Source organism: Mobula hypostoma, chromosome 9, assembly GCF_963921235.1.
Source record: "Mobula hypostoma chromosome 9, sMobHyp1.1, whole genome shotgun sequence".
In the NCBI taxonomy this organism is placed as follows: domain Eukaryota; kingdom Metazoa; phylum Chordata; class Chondrichthyes; order Myliobatiformes; family Myliobatidae; genus Mobula; species Mobula hypostoma.
In genome coordinates this window covers 82,481,157-82,491,687 of record NC_086105.1, presented here as the reverse complement: position 1 = coordinate 82,491,687, position 10,531 = coordinate 82,481,157, and positions in this window count along the sequence as shown.

Here is a 10,531-nt window from a genome sequence, read left to right as displayed (position 1 = left end):
ATCTCCTCTGAAGTTCATTAGGTGCAACTGTACAAGATGGGGGTTACCGGAGTTATTCTCAGGAAGCCTGGCTCTTTCACAAAATGGCAAAAGTATGTATAACCATATCTTCAGCACCAGAAATGAAAGAATGGAACTGGGGTTAGCTTTTAATCTAAAAGGAGAGTCATAGCAAAGAAGAAATCAGGGGACTATGAGCCAGGGAATTGGAGGTGGAGAGGGTCAATAACTTTAAATTCCTTGGTGTTATCATTTAAGAGGATCTGTTCTAGGAGTAAGAGCCATTACAAAGCAAAAATGGGAGTGTCTCTACTTTCTTAGAAGTTTGCAAAGATTTGGCATTGTCATCTAAAACTTTGACGACCATCAATAGATGCACAGTGGAGGGTATTCTGACTGGTTGCATCACTGTTTGGTATGGAAACACTACTGCCTATGAATGGAAAAGGCAACAAAAAGCCCAGTTCATCACGGTAAAGTCCTCCCCACCACTGAGCACATCTACAAGGATGCTACCACAAGAAGGCACCATCCATCATCAAGGACCCCCACCATGCAGCCCATCTCTCTTTACACTGCTGCCATCGAAAAAGGGGTATGGGAAGCGTTAGGTTCTACATGCCGAGGTTCAGGAGCGGTCATTACCCAACAACCATCAGGCTTGTGAACCAGCATGGATAACATCACTCACCTTAGCACTGGACTGATTCCACAACCTATAGATTCACTTTTAAGGGCTTGACTACACAAGGTCTCAGCTTTATTTTTGCAAGTATATATTTCTTTAGCCAGAGGATGATGAATGTGTGGAATCCATTGTGTGGAAGCCAAGTTATTGGGTGTATTTAAGGTGGGGGTTGATAGATTCTCGATTAATCAGGGTGTGAAAGATTATGAAAAGGCAGAAGAATGGATTTGAGAGGGAATTGGATAAGTCATGATATAATGGTAGAGCAGACTCAATGGGCTGAATGGCTTAATTCTGCTCCTATGTCTTCTGGTCTCATGTATTTGCACAATTCGTCTTCTTTTGCACCTTGGTTGTTTGACAGTTTTTGTTTGTGTGTAGTTTTTCAATGAATGCCTGCAAGAAGATAAACCTCAGGGTAGTATTGGTGACATATACAGACTTCGATAATAAACACATACGTAAACATATACACAGTAGGACAGTGACTGTGTCAGTGTAGGTATGAGGTGTGGAGTGCAAGCGTAAAGTGGCAGTGCATGGGAGAAATGAAGTGTGTTGAGGGGCTGTGGAGGGGAGTGGCCGATGCAGATGTAATCATGATGGGGGTGGGGGGTGGTTCAAGGTGGCGGTGTCTGATGGCTTGGAGGGAAGTAACTGTTTTTGAGTCTAGTGGTCCTGGGGAAGAGATGCCGGAAGTGGAGTGGTGCGGGGGAAGAGATGCGGAAGTGGAGTGGTCCTGGGGAAGAGATGCCGGAAGTGGAGTTGTGCGGGGGAAGAGATGCCGGAAGTGGAGTGGTGCGGGGGAAGAGATGCCGGAAGTGGATTGGTCCTGGGAAAGAGATGCCAGAAATGGAGTGGTGCGGGGGAAGAGATGCTGGAAGTGGAGTGGTTCTGGGGAAGAGATGCTGGAAGTGAAGTGGTCCTGGGGAAGAGATGCCGGAAGTGGAGGGGTGTGGGGGAAGAGATGCCGGAAGTGGATTGGTCCTGGGAAAGAGATGCCAGAAATGGAGTGGTGCGGGGGAAGAGATGCCGGAAGCGGAGTGGTCCTGGGGAAGAGATGCTGGAAGTGAAGTGGTCCTGGGGAAGAGATGCCGGAAGTGGAGTGGTGCGGGGGAAGAGATGCCGGAAGTGGATTGGTCCTGGGAAAGAGATGCCAGAAATGGAGTGGTGCGGGGAAAGAGATGCCGGAAGTGGAGTGGTCCTGGGGAAGAGATTCTGGAAGTGGAGTGGTGCAGGGGAAGAGATGCCGGAACTGGAGTGGTCCTGGGGAAGAGATGCCGAAAGTGGAGTGGTCCTGGGGAAGAGATGCGGAAGTGGAGTTGTGCGGGGGAAGAGATGCCGGAAGTGGAGTGGTGCGGGGGAAGAGATGCCGGAAGTGGATTGGTCCTGGGAAAGAGATGCCAGAAATGGAGTGGTGCGGAGGAAGAGATGCCGGAAGTGGAGTGGTCCTGGAGAAGAGATGCTGGAAGTGGAGTGGTCCTGGGGAAGAGATGCCGGAAGTGGAGTGGTGCAGGGCTTCTGAGCTGGACTGGTGGTTTTCCCCTCCCTTCGGTGCTGCTGCAAGTTTGTTCTTGCAGAAACGTGGCTTCAGGATATCAATCTACAAGCTGTGATACTCAGGGACTTGGGCTATGTTATTTTGTGACGGGTATTATTATTATGGGCGTTGAATGTGTTTTGTGCTCTGTGACTGATGGTACTGTGTTTTGCACCTTGGCACCAGAGAAAAGCTGTTTCGCTTGGCTCCATTCATGTGTATGGTTGAACGACAACCTAAACATGACCTGGCATGGATGCTATGTCCTTTCCCTGATGGAAGTGGGACAGATAGGCCGTGCAAGGAGGGAGGGATCCTTTACGATATTGTTGGTCTTTTTCTAGCACCCTTCCTTGATGGTGGGCAGGCTGGTGTTGGGGATGTGTTGGGTGATTTTAACTATGTTGTAGAGCCCACCTGTCTGTATATACATTATATCCATGATGGCAGGTAGGCTGCTGTTATTGAGGCATTGGGCAGCCAGCTACAGTCTCTATGAATACCACCCTTCTAACTCAAAAGGAATTACATTTTCCTTGCATATATTAAAAGCAATTCAATATTCATAACTGCTAAATATTTCAAAATGCCCAAAGAAGATTGAAGCAAGAATTCAAAGTTCCCACAGGATACTATTGAAAACCTGCCTCAGCCACTGTTGGCCTTTTACATATACTTGGTGATGCATCTGTGGAGTTCACTGCCTCAGCAGATGATGATAAATTCTTGATTATTAACGGGAGAAGGGGAGGCATAGTAAATCAACCGTGATGGAAAGGTGGAACAGCTTTGAAGGGCCAAATGGCCTACTTCTGCTCCTATGTCTCCTGGTCTTATGGTCTTAGGTGCCATTGTTAGGTTTTGGTCCAACTTACTGGCACATCTCCAGCTAAACTGTTGGTTATTTTTATCAGTCTACAGGGTTTTTTTTGTAAAAATACAATATCTTCTGTAAAAGTTAAAATATCACCATAAACCACGTCACCCCGCCCTTAAACTCACTTGGTCCAGACACTGCCATCCTTTTTTTCAATCTCTCTGTCTCCATCTCTGGAGGCAAACTGTTTGCCAACATCTTTTTATAAACCTACCGATTCACACAGCTACCTTGATTATACCTCTTCCCACCCTATCGCTAGTAAAAATGCCATTCCCTTTTCTCAGTTCCTTCATCTCTGCCTCATCTGTCCCCAGGCTGAGGCTTTCCCTTCCAGGACATCAGAGATGTCCTCCTTCTTCAAAATATGGGGTTTCCCTTCCTTCACCATTGATGCTGCCCTCACCTCCATTTCCTGGACATCCACGCTCACCCCATTTTCCACTGCCTTAACAGAGATAGAGTTCCTCTTGTCACCATGAGTCTCTGCATCCAACACATCATTTTCCACAACTTTCACTACCTTCAATAGGACCCTATCACTAAACACATCTCTACCTTCCCCCCTCACACTCTGCTTTATGCAGGGATCTGTGATTCCCACTAATCTCCCTCCTGGCACTTACCCTGCAAACTGCTACACCCATTCACTGCTTCCTTCATCTCCATTCAGTTCATCCAGGTGAGGCAACACTTCACCTGCAAATCTGTGTCTATTGTATCCAGTGATCCTGATGTAGTCCCCTCTTCGTTGGTGAGACTCATTGTAAATTGGGGGATCACTTTGTCAAGGACCTCCTTTCCATCCGCCAAAAGGGGAATTTCCTGGTGGCCAACTATTTTAATTCCTATTTCTGTTCCTGTTTCAACACGTTAGTCCATGGCCTCCTATTTTGCCACAATGAGGTCACTTTCAGGTTGGAGGAGCAACACCTTATATTCCATCTGGGTAGCCTCCAACCTGATGGCATGAACATCATTTCCCTTTCTTCTATTCCCCACTCTGGCCTCACCTGCCTTTAACCTACCTCGCTGCCCTTCCCCTTCCCCTTTCTCCCATGGTTCACTCTCCTTTCCTGTCAGATTCCTTCCACTCCAGCCCTTTACCTTTCCCTATCACCTGGCTTCACCTATCACCTTCTAGCTAGCCACCTTTGCCACTCCCACCTTTATATTCTGGTGTCTTCCTCCTTCCTTTCCAGTCCTGAAGAACGATTGGTCTTGGCCTGGAACATCAACTGTTTATTCATTTCCATAGATGCTGCCTGACCTGTTGAATTCCTCATCCACCTTTAGCTGTACCTTGTCTAACTTGAATTTTATATCCATAAGTCCTTGAAAGTGGAGTTACAGTTGGATAGGGTCATAAAGAGAGCTTTTGGCACATTGGCCTTTGTAAACCGAAATATTGATTACAAAAGTTGGGATATTATATTGAAGTTGCACAAGACATTGATGAGACCTAACTTTGGAGCATTATCTGCAGTTCTGTTCACATACCAACAGGAAAGATATCAATAAGATTGAATGAGTACAGGGACAATTTATAAGGATGTTGCTGGGACGTGAGGACCAGTTACAGGGAAGGCTTGAATTGGTTAGAAATTTATTCCCTGGAGCATGGGAGAATGAGAAGAGATTTGATGGAAGTATGCAAAATTATGAGGGCATTGCAAATGCAAATTGTAAATGCAAGCAAGCTTTTTACATTGAGGCTAGAATTAGAGGTCATGTTTTAAGGGTGAAAGGTGAAATGTTTAAGGGGAACATGAGGGGGAACTTCTTCACTCAGAGGGTGGTGAGAGTAGAATGAGCTGCCAACAGAAGTGATGGATGTGGGTTCGATTACAACATTTAAGAAAAGTTTGGATAGGTCCATGGATAGAAGGAGTATGGAGGGCTATAGTTCAGGTGCAGGTCAATGGCACTAGGCAGAAAATAATTCAGCACAGACTAGAAGGGCTGAAAGTCCTGTTTCTGTGCTGAAGTGTTCTATGATTCTATGACTCTTTCCGATGATGTGAGTTTGCAGTCATGCCTTCCTAGTCACCACTCAGCCCTGTCATTATATTATAGTCTCTGCAAACCTCTTCCGAGCAGCTGGCAACCTGTTCATCCAGTCGTGCTGCTGTATTTTGCAACACCATTTCACAGATGAAATGACGAGGGAAGCTTTGTGCTCTCAGTTTGTGCTCTTAGCTTTTCTATTTCGAACGTATTCTGAAAACTGACAGATAGATAAGTTGCATTCATTATGTAATAATCATTGCAAACTATCTCATACAAGGAACTATATGTTGACATTTCTTAATATTCACAATCAATTGGCTCACTTTTATATCACCCTTTAACCATACAATTTAGGTCTGTACTTGCAGTAGTGAAGAATAACCTGTTAAAAAAAAACACTTTTATTTTTAAAATCCTTCATTTATTAGCTTATACTTCCAACTATTGAGTTTCTAAGCAACACACGTGGGCGGCTTTAACACCTACATCATAACAGGAAGAAAATAATCCGATGAATCTAAATATGGGAATTTATTTGATTTAATTTCATGAGGACAGCTGTTATAAATGGATGTAGTCTTCAACTGTTATGACTATTTCTATAGACACAAGACTGATGAAGGATCTCGGCCCGAAATGTTAACTCTTTATTCCTATCCATAGATTTGTCCATATGAAGGGTCTTGGCCTGAACCGTTGACTGTTTATTCTACTTCGCAGATGCTGCCTAAATTGCTGAATTCCTCCAGCATTTTGTATGTGTCTGTGCATGTTAGTTACTCACTATTTCTATAGAGTTGTGCTTCTTTTAAATTACAGCAAAAATTATGTTTGCATTTGTAGAATGAGAATTTGTAGAATGTCTGCGAGATGGCTTTTTAGAACAGCTTGTTGTCGAGCCCACAGCTGTACTGGATTGGGTATTGTGTAAAGAACCGGAGGTGATTAGAGAGATTGAGGTGAAGGAACCCTTAGGAGGCAGTGACCATAACATGATTGAGTTCACTGTGAAATTTGAAAAAGAGAAGCCGAAATCTGATGTGTCGGTATTTTAGTGGAGTAAAGGAAATTACAGTGGCATGAGAGAGGAACTGGCCAAAGTTGACTGGAAAGGGACACTGGCGGGAAAGACGGCAGAGCAGCAGTGGCTGGAGTTTATGTGAGAAGTGAGGAAGGTGTTAGACAGGTATATTCCAAAAAAGAAGAAATTTTCGAATGGAAAAAGGATGCAACCATGGTTGACGCCAAAGTTAAAGCAAAGAGAGGGCATACAAGGAAGCAAAAATTAGTGGGAAGACAGAGGATTGGGAAGTTTTTAAAAGCTTACAAAAGGAAACTAAGAAGGTCATTAAGAGGGAAAAGATTAACTATGAAAGGAAACTAGCAAATAATATCAAAGAGGATACTAAAAGCTTTTCAAGTATATAAAGAGTAAAAGACAGGTGAGAGTAGATATAGGACCAATAGAAAATGATGCTGGAGAAATTGTAATGGGAGATGGCGGAGGAACTGAACGAGTATCTTGCATCAGTCTTCACTGAGGAAGACATCAGCAGTATACCGGACACTCAAGGGTGGCAGGGAAGAGAAGTGTGCACAGTCACAATTATGACACAGGAAGTACTCAGGAAGCTGATTAGTCTAAAGGTAGATAAATCTCCTGGACCAGATGGAATGCACCCTCGTGTTCTGAAGGAAGTAGCTGTGGAGATTGCGGAGGCATTAGCGATGATCTTTCAAAAGTTGATAGATTCTGGCATGGTTCTGGGGGACTGGAAGATTGCAAATGTCACTCCGCTATTTAAGAAGGGGGCAAGGAAGCAAAAAGGAAATTATAGACCTGTTAGCTTAACATCGGCGGTTGGGAAGTTGTTGGGGTCGATTGTCAAGAGGCATATGACAAGATAGGCAGAACTCAGCATGGATTCCTTAAAGGAAAATCCTGCCTGACAAACCTATTACAATTTTTTGAGGAAATTACAACTAGGCTAGACAAGGGAGATGCAGTGGATGTTGTATATTTGGATTTTCAGAAGGCCTTTGACAAGGTGCCACACATGAGGCTGCTTAACAAGATAAGAGCCCATGGAATTACGGGGAAGTTACATATGTGGATAGAGCATTGGCTGATTGGCAGGAAACAGAGAGTGGGAATAAAGGGATCCTATTCTGGTTGGCTGCCGGTTACCAGTGGTGTTCCACAGGGATCCGTGTTGGGGCCACTTCTTTTTACATTGTACATCAACGATTTGGATTATGGAATAGATGCCTTTGTGGCTAAGTTTGCTGATGATACGAAGATAGGTGGAGGGCCCGGTAGTGCTGAGGAAACAGACAGTCTGCAGAGAGACTTGGATAGATTGGAAGAATGGGCAAAGAAGTGGCAAATGAAATACAATGTTGGAAAGTGTATGGTTATGTACTTTGGCAGAAGAAATAAATGGTCAGACTATTATTTAAATGGGGAAAGAATTCAAAGTTCTGAGATGCAACGGGACTTGGGAGTCCTTGTACAGGATACCCTTAAGGTTAACCTCCAGGTTGAGTCGGTGGTGAAGAAGGCGAATGCAATGTTGGCATTCATTTCTAGGGGAATAGAGTATAGGAGCAGGGATGTGATGTTGAGGCTCTATAAGGTGCTGGTGAGACCTCACTTGGAGTACTGTGGGCAGTTTTGGTCTCCTTACTTAAGAAAGGATGTGCTGACGTTGGAGAGGGTACAGAATCACTAGAATGATTCTGGGAATAAGACAGTTAACATATGAGGAACGTTTGTCCGCTCCTGGACTGTATTCCTTGGAGTTTAGAAGAATGAGGGGAGACCTCATAGAAACATTTTGAATGTTGAAAGGCATGGACAGAGTGGATGTGGCAAAGTTGTTTCCCATGATGGGGGAGTCTAGTATGAGAGGACATGACTTAAGGATTGAAGGGCGCCCATTCAGAACAGAAATGCGGAGAAATTTTTTTAGTCAGCGGGTGGTGAATCTATGGAATTTGTTGCCACGGACAGCAGTGAAGGCCAAGTCATTGGGTGTATTTCAGGCAGAGATTGATAGGTATCTGAGTAGCCAGGGCATCAAAGGTTATGGTGAGAAGGCGGGGGAGTGGGACTAAATGGGAGAATGGATTAGCTCATGATAAAAATGGTGGAGCAGACTCGATGGGCTGAATGGCCAACTTCTGCCTCTTTGTTTTATGGTCTTATGGTCTTATTATATAAGTCACCATTTTGAATAAAAGAGCTTTAATCCAAAGTGTACGATTTATAGATACTATGGTGAAAAATTCATAATCAGAATCAGGTTTAATATCACTGGGATATGTTGAGAAGACTTTGCCTTAGCAGTACAATGCAATACATCATAATAGAGAATAAAAACTATGAATTACAGTAGGTATATATATAGATTGATAAGTGATAAGTTTGTGGCCTAAGGTAGAAGGAGATGAGTTATTAACTTCAAACTTTCTGCATAATCACTCAAAGAATTGAACTGCATGTGCATGTAATGAGAGCTGTGTAATTCATCTCCTTCTACCTTAGGCCATGAACTTATCAATCACCCCTGCTGTGGACCACTTTCTGGAGGTCCAAGATGCCGACTTCTACAAAGAAGGGATCCGTATGCTCCATGACCGCTGGACTAAGTGTGTAAATGTAGGAGGGGACAATGTTGAAAAATAAATGTGCTCGGTTTTCTAAAATTGACTGCTTCTACCGTAGGCCACGAACTTATCAATCACCCTTGTGTGTGTGTGTGTGTGTGTGTGTGTGTGCGTGTGTGTGTGTGTGTGTGTGTGTGTGTGTGTGTGTGTGTGTGTGTGTGTGTGTATATATAAAAAGCCTTTATCTTGCATGTTTCTCCTATGGTTTTCATCAATAAAATGGCTAAGCTGTTTTATGTTTCAGAAAAGTCGTTGCTACTCATTCATTGAACACCAAAAATTGAACACAGTATGTGCTTAAAAAGGCTTGGGATCAGTATTCCATGGGTGGAGGAACAGCAGATGCCTCTGGCTCATGTGTTGTCATACTCAGGGTCATGCCATGATGGCAGGGGCATGGTAATGGAATCCTCCAAATCCTGTCGGACCTGTTTAAGGCAATCAACTGAAACACACTCAGATTTACCCTTCTTATCGATGATAAAAGTCTTTTCTCTCCATTCCAAACGCAGAATGGGCCATTGTAAAGGGACCTAAGAAAATATTGATGTGGATTATGGCAGACAAAAGCAAACGAGGTGGAACGTGGGTCAACAAGAACCCAAGAGTGCTGTACACCATAATGGGAAGTAGGAATAAGTGAAAAGGAACTGAATTTACTGAGGATGGTGGAATGCTGTTGAGAGGCCGAGCAACTGGTCCTGGCATCAGGGATGAAATCACCTGGCACTTATAAGGGCTGCCCATATACCAACTCAGCAGCGGATGACTGCAGGTCCTCTTTTGGATCAATTCTGAACCCCAGCAGGACAAATGGGAGATGATTGTGCCAATACCCATCCATCAGGGATGCCCTCAGAGCAGCCTTTAAGGAGCGACGAAACCACTCACTTAGGTCTTTGGGCTGCAGGTGTGATATGCTGAGGTTCTGATCCATCATAGACCAGAAGTCTGATATGAATTGGGGACCATGATCAGAGGAAATATCAGACGGGGTGTCATACCAAACAAGGCAGTTGCTGATCAATGCCCAAGGCACATCTACAGCCATTGTCGATGCTAGAGGGATAACCTCTGATCACCTGGTGGTACAGCCCACCATGGTAAGGAGGTATGTGAAACCGTAGTGCGGACCAACAAGTTCCACATTGACATGGTCAAACCATTGTTCAGGGACCTCAAAAGGTGCCAGTGGCACCTGAATATGATGACTATTTATTTTGTGCCAGTAGGGTCGCATTGCAAAGAGCTCGTTTGTATCATCAAATGCCCTGTTCATGTCCGTGACCAGTCAAGCACTTGATTTAGGGGTATTGTCTTTAAGTGCTCTATGCAGTAGGAGCACAAGTTCAGCAGCTCACAGAGTGAAGTGCTGATAGAAATTCACCATGCCTGAAAACTCCTGTAGTTTGTTAGGAGCACGGGACCATGGAAAATTCATAATTACAGCTACTTTTGATGGGAAGGGTTTTGCACCCTCTATGGAGATATGATGGCTGAGAAAGTCAATAGTTGACAACCCAAACTGGCATTAAGCAGGGTTAATAATCGACCCATGTTGGCTGAAGTGCTCAGAGTGTGTAGAGGTGGGATATATGTTCGGATTCGGACATACTGGCGACAAGTATGTCTCCCAGGTAAAGAAAAAGAAAATCTAAGTATTTTAATGCAGAGTCCATCAGCAGTTGGAAAGTCTGTGCTACATTTTTCAGCCAAACAGCATGTGTAGAAACTCAAATAGGCCAAA